The 7131-nt window shown below is 35.8% G+C and overlaps 1 long non-coding RNA gene across 2 annotated transcripts in view; it reads left to right on the plus strand.

Annotated features, from left to right (window-relative positions):
• Positions 1–6061, plus strand: part of LOC129012515 (uncharacterized) — a 48947-nt gene extending 42886 nt beyond the window's left edge. For both annotated transcript variants that reach the window (XR_010123705.1, XR_010123704.1), the window contains 2 exons: positions 673–828; positions 5654–6061. This is a non-coding gene — a long non-coding RNA (uncharacterized LOC129012515). The remainder of the gene's footprint in view (positions 1–672; positions 829–5653) is intronic.
• The last annotated feature ends 1070 nt before the right edge of the window (positions 6062–7131 follow it).

Consider the following 7131-nt stretch of genomic DNA (forward strand, 5'->3'; position numbering starts at 1 on the left):
TCTTTTTCTCATAGCACCATCAAATCTGCACTTAATGAAATTGAATATTAATAAAATATATGCTTATTTCATTCATACACCAAAATTAGGGAAAAGACAAAGTAGACTAGCTGTAATTTACACTTGTGGGATTGGGAACATGGTCCAGCATTTTTGCAAAACCATGTCTCTAATTGCTTAAATAATAGAGCCATTAGAATAAGAGTGGGCAATAGATCAAGGCCAAGGGTTATTTAAAGTTGTGATTCCTTTGCAAGCTGTGTTCTAAATAGAAGGATGTATAACTGAAATTCCAAGCAATGCTAAGCCATTTACACTAAGATGCTCTACAACTTCAATTGTTTGCTGAAGTTCCAATGCTATTTATAGGCCCACAAAAAACCCAGACCATTTTACAGATATTAAGACTTGTTGAGGCTTATACGTAAATCCCTAGGTTCGTGTGTCCGACTTTCAGATGAGTATTGTCTTTACTACTTTTCCTCTAGGGTTTAATTTTGTGTGCTAATCACATAATTACTTTTTTCCTTAAGAGCTTTTTACTAAATTGCACAGGAATATTTATATATTTTTTATGACAAAGGCATGTAACAAATAGTATTTTTTTTCTATGATTAAGCAATTTTGAAAATTCTGTTGTCACATAATTATTTTATCTAATGTCTATGAAAGCAAACAAATTTCTGAGGATGCAAGAAGTGTAGCAGAAAGACAGAAAAAGAAGAGGAATGGAGTGGATAAAGGAAAAAAAAGAAAACAATGAAGAAGAGGAAAGACAAGGAGAAGAGGAAGAATGGTACTATTTCTTCTGTATTTAGTTTTTACCAGGTACTGGAATAATGTTACTGTGTTTATAAAAACATTTAATCTCCTCAACAACTCTATGTAATAGGTCCTAATTATGATAACCATTTTAACATGAGAAGAATCCATATTTAGTGAGTTAAAGAGATTTCCTCATGATCATACAGGCAGTATAGAATAGAACAGGGGCTTAATTCAAGATGCCTATCTTAGGAACCAATGCACTTAGTAAAATATAAATTGTGTTGTCTCAGGCCTTTTCTTGCTACCTAAGGCCAAGAGGTAGAAGAGTACTGTGAGAGATACATAGAAATGATTTCCCTCTTCCACAGTTCTTCAATTCATTCTCTTACTGACTTTCTAGGAATTAATCCACTATTGCCTGTAAACCTTACTGTCTGAAGTTTTACTGGAATTTTCCACCCAAAAGATATGGAAATTAAGAGAATAATTTCAAGACCCTTCTTATTTGAAATGTGCCTATAAGCCCCCAAATTAAATTCCTCGATGACTAGAGGATGACTTTCCTCCAACTAATTTGTGAACACTTTGTGTTTCTGAAATAAGTATAACAGGTCACAAATTCGATGCGCAGCATGCTCCTTTAGCGAATCTGATGCTTCTTCAAAATGTCTACTTCAAATGTAAAATGAATTCTTAGATTTGGAAAGGAAGATAATTTAGTATCACTCTTGGCCGTCTGTAAATCACATCCTTAATTATAACTACCTGCTTCACACCCTGTCCAATTCTACCAGGCACAGCTTCCACTTATGTTAGCAACCTACACAGATATATGTCCAAAGATCTAACACAGAATTCTGGCGCTCTGTGTTACTCTATTGCCATTCACTGCTACTTTCCCTTCTCCACTGGTAAATGACCAGGTGCCTCCAGACTGTGTGGAGGCTGAGGTTACTGCTGTCTGGCAATGACTCCTACAGTTGCACCCACACAGTGAGTTACACCTGCGAGAGCAGATGTAGTAGAGAGAAAAGTGGGAGGTCTCTGTATTTGGTTTCTTCCTGACATCCAAGAAGCTAAATAGATGATTGTTGGAAAAATGGTGATTTACAACTTTGACAGCTCTCTGCCAGATTAAGGGAGGAAAATCTATTATACTCTCTAATTCTAGGCCTTAACATTAGGAAACTCAACATTATTGCTTTTTGATCAAGAATATTATGATACATAAGAATGCCATTAGCAGATCCATTCCACTTTTTGCCTTTAACACTAACCTATAAAGGAATTTTATATCCAATATGCTGGCCAGAACTACCTTTTGCAATGAACTTTACACAAAATTCAAGAATTTTCAGTCAAAAAAAGTTCTTATGTTCGTCTACCACCCAACAAAAGAACTGAACAACATCTGAAAATATACACACACATTCTGGAGTATGCTATCAGTTAAGAGATGTTATTCTCTTTTCACACTCAGAAGAGTTGGTCGTGAAAATTAGTAGCATAGATTTTATTCTTTACACAAATATTTACTGCTTGAGAGTTATGATCACCTCACACACGTAGTCTAAAAACTCCTATGATCAAAGGCACACATGACTGATCAAATAATCTACATAATCCCCAATTAGAGGTAAATCAAGCCTTTACCAATGTGATGAAGTTGTGTTTGAAATGGTACATGCTTTGTTGCTGGTAGAGAGGCATCTGCTTTTGGTGATTGTTTTCACATAATGCCAGGAAGGCCATATGTCTATGGAGGCAGCTTGCTTGACATCATGACCTGAATATCCTAGAATTTTCACATTACTTTTTAGAAGGGAGTGGAAGGGCTTAAAAGCCTATACTAAGATTTTTCTATACACATTTTCCTAAACAGACTTATCAACAACCAGTATATGCTAATCAAGATTTTACCATAAGTGTCATTACAGATGAACACTGTAGACTATCTGACAAAAAAAGGAAATACAAACCTGACTTTACTAGGAATATTATGTTAAAAAAAAAAAAAAGGCAGTGCAGACCCACTAGGGTAGATCAAATTTTAGGACCCAATTCTTTGTCTCTCCTTGTATCTGCATCTTTGCCATGTGGCTTTCTAAATCCTAACACTAGATGTACTTCTCTACCTCTTGATTTTGAGCTTGGCCCTGTAATTTGGTTTGATAATGAAGTGTTAGCAAAATATGACTGAAGCAGAATAGAGAAATGTGCTCATGTGTTTGAACTTGCCATTTTGTGCTCTGTCCACTGTGAGAACAACTGAACCCAGGAAGCCCACTAGTCTCAGAAGAATGAGGCATGCAGAATAGACTAAACCATATATATAGCTGGGAATTACACCTAGTTAAACCTTGCTGGTATCAGAAGACCTATGCTAGCTGACTTGCAGACACATGAATAAGAATAAATGATTATTTCAAGTCATTGAGTTTTGGGGTGTTATGTCATACAACTTTACTATAGCCATAGCTGACCATTACAGAAGTTGCTCCCAGGAAATTAGGTGTTACTCTAAGAAAAACCTAAAATATGGTTTTGACCAAGGCTACAAGTGGCAAGAAAACTACAATAATTGGCCAGAAGAACTGTGAGAAAACTATTATAGGACACTAGGAAAATTGTGCCTTACAATATGTAGTACTGAAACATTTAATACAACTAATGCCTGCAACTGGAAAAAAGATTATATATATGATAAACATCTAGAGGTACTACAAGGAAATGATGGAATCAGAAAATAAATAGCCAATTCGCAAACAGTGTTTAGGAGTAGCAGAGACAGTTCAGAATTGCAGAGTTGCTAAATGAAACTCTTTTTCACCAAATTAAAGATGTAGCCATTAAAATACAGCCTCAAGGAAAAGGCCTAATTCAGAGGATTGCCATTAAAAGTCATCTCAGGAAAAATATTCAATGAAGGATGTTGTCATTAAACCTTTCATTAAAACTTCTAAAATAATTAACATGCCTTGTAGATCATGTCTCTAAAAACTAACTAGCTTGCTCTTCAACAGGAGATAAGTGGTGCTAGAATGACTGAAGTAGTATTTTTATCAAAATATAATATATCTAAAATACATATAGTTGAGTCTAGTGAGAGAGGCATTTGGAAAGAATTATGGACGTTGATTTTGGCAAATAGAGTTGACCTCAAAATACACAGGAAACTCATAACGTTGTAAAATAAACTTTTGTTAGCAAAAAAGCAGTGCCATCTAGACTAGAAGAGATTAAGAGTTCTACTAAAGGCTTCTCAGTCTCCAAATTTCTACAGGTGGTTCGCAGGTTGCCAAAAAAGGATGTATGTACCAATTCCCTCTTTAAAATTGTCCAAGGAATATGATGAAAAAGAAATGAGCTCCCAGAAGACAGAGGATGAGAACAATGATCTATGGACATACCCCCAAATTTTAAGTCAAGGAATATTTCCTAGCCCCAGGTGATGCCAAGTGGGATTTCAGAACTGCTGTGGACAAGAGACTGCTAAATACCTCCTATTCTTCCCTTTTTAAATGAAATAATTTATTGTTGTTATGTTGTCTCTCTTTAACATTATGTGACAGATTATTTGACTTTTTAGTTCATAGGTCTGTAGATTCAGAGGCACTGCATGTAGAGTTCATCTAGATCATGAGATCCTGGACTTTGAGCCTGATATCATGATGTGGTTGAAACTTTTGCAGGTTTTATGATGAGGAAAGGACAAAAAAATTAGATGCTTGTAGGAAGACATGATTTTAACTTCTAAATATATAGCTAAGAATGAAATCATAGCATAGTGGTTAAGAGTGTACTGAAAACCTAAACCAGGATTTTAACCACTTACTAACTCTTGGTTGGACTTTATATTTAAAATGGTGGTAATAACATGTAATGATTGGTTATATGTTATAATAAGTATATAGTGTAAGTGTATAGTGTACTATATGCAAAGCCCCAATACAGGGTTGCCACACCAGTAATTCAGTATATTGTGATCCATATTATTCTCAACTGAATTACTGGTTTTAAATCATTTTATGCCTACCTTTGGCATATTAAAATAACTGCATTTTCATTGATGTGATAATCATGAGATACACATGATTTTAAAAGCTGACAAAAATTTCCAACTGTAATTATTTTCTTAGGTATAATTCTATTATTAATGCAGAAATTCAAGCTGTTAGAATGTCCTGTTTTTGATGACAATAATGATCTACTTGTATAGCTATGCTAACAAGTAAATTCTGGATATTAAACTTTTGTATTACTAACTACAAGAAAAGCATATTATTAATGGTTAAGAGAAGGCATATTCAATAAAATGATTTCAGGCCCAAATTTCTCTTTGAAATATTTCTTGGAAATACACATTCCTTAAGAATTTCCATTTGTAAAGCAGGTACAGTAGTTAGTTTTGCAATAATCGTTTTGGTTTTCTCTTTTTAATTTTTGAAAATAACCATTCAACCATTCTTTTGTATAATAAATGCTGTAACAGCACTTATAATGTCTTATTAATCACTCTATTATAATTATTAAAATGACAGTCCAATTTAGCCAACTTTGGAGCATTTCTTTCAGAAGCATATCACAAATTTTAAAGGATGTCTGCTCCTTACTTTTACTACACACACACACACACACACACACACACACAGCCACACACACACTCAAGTTTGGGGAGAAGAGCAACTCCATCTAAGAAACCCTGATTATACATAAATAATGTGGAACTGTTGTTATTAACTTTTATAGGCAAATAAGAAATTTGTGTTACATCTGTTACTAAAAGAAGCAAAAATAGATATATGTAGGCTAATATTACTGAGCAAATATGACAAACACAAGAACATTGTGATGGACTATCTCTTTCTAGCATGCATGTTTACAGCTTTGGAAGAGCTGTGGTTTTGGAAGCCTTATGATCAGCTATTCCTATCCAGACTTTGGCAAAAAATCCTTGAATTCCTGTCTATTGATAATTGGTGGGCAATTAGGCTAGTTCCAGATTCCGTCTTGCAACTTCATGTGTAAGGAGACTTGCATCAAATGGTAAAGGCTAATAATAGTCCACAAAAATGTTTATTTGGCAGTAACTACAGGAATGCACAAAGCCTAGCCTCTTGGAGAGTGGTCATATGTTTCATCTTATCTGTTTTACTTAGAAGATCTCATCTATAATCCTTTCCTCCGGAGCAAGAAATATTAACCATTAGGGCAACTGTAGCCCTTGGCCCAATTGCTGTTTCTCAGCCTGTGGTAACTATGGAAATTATCTTCCATCCTGAACTCCTACTTGATGCTGAGCAGTAAAGAATATTCTGACTTGTGTCGTGTAAATGGTAGTGGTGTGTTACTTCAGTTCATTATGAATTATGTCCCATATATCAGCAGTCTCCAATCATTTTGGCAGCAGGGACCAGTTTTGTGGAAGACAATTTTTTCACAGATGGCAGAGAGGATGGTTTCTGGATGAAACTCTTCTACCTCGGATCACCAGGCATTAGATTCTCATAAGGAGTGCAACCTAGATTATTCACATATTAGTTCACAATAGGGTTAGCCCTCCTGTGAGAATTGAATGCCACCGCTGATCTGACAGGAGGCGGGGCTCAGGTGGTAATGCTTGGGCACTGCTCACTTCCTGCTGTGTGACACAGTTTCTAACAGGCCATGGACCGGTACTAGTCCTTGGCCCAGGGGTTGGGGACCCCACTATATATAATAGACAGGACAAATCACAGACACATACACTTTTTAAATATATCCTAGGCTGGGCGCAGTGGCTCGCGCCTGTAATCCCAGCACTTTGGGAGGCCGAGGCAGGTGGATCACCTGAGGTCAGGAGTTCAAGACCAGCCTGGCCAACGTGGTGAAACCCCGTCTCTACTAAAAATACAAAAATCATCTGGGCAGGCACCTGTAATCTCAGCTACTCAGGAGGCTGAGGCATGAGAATCTCTTGAACCTGGGAGGTGGAGGTTGCAGTGAGCCGATATCACACCATTGCACTCCAGCCTGGGCGACAAGAGCAAGACTCCATCAAAAAAACAAAAAATATATATATTTATATATATCTCTCTCTCTATATATATATATCTCTATATATTTATATATATATATCCTATGCAGTTTATAGTAAGTACTTCTGTATGTTTGGCATTTCTTATTTTCTTTCATATAAGGCCGCTGGTATCTTATTTGTGTTTTTATTCATGGAAAGGAACTGCTGCTATTCATATTTTGATATATAATTATAGTTAATTATCAGTTATTTCCCTTCACCGTTTCTTAGGCCCATCACTACTCAAAGAATTTCTGTCACCATTAGTACAATTGTAGCACATGGTACGTATAAATTATTTGACA

The sequence above is a fragment of the Pongo pygmaeus genome, chromosome 15 (assembly GCF_028885625.2).
Source record: "Pongo pygmaeus isolate AG05252 chromosome 15, NHGRI_mPonPyg2-v2.0_pri, whole genome shotgun sequence".
In the NCBI taxonomy this organism is placed as follows: Eukaryota; Metazoa; Chordata; class Mammalia; order Primates; family Hominidae; genus Pongo; species Pongo pygmaeus.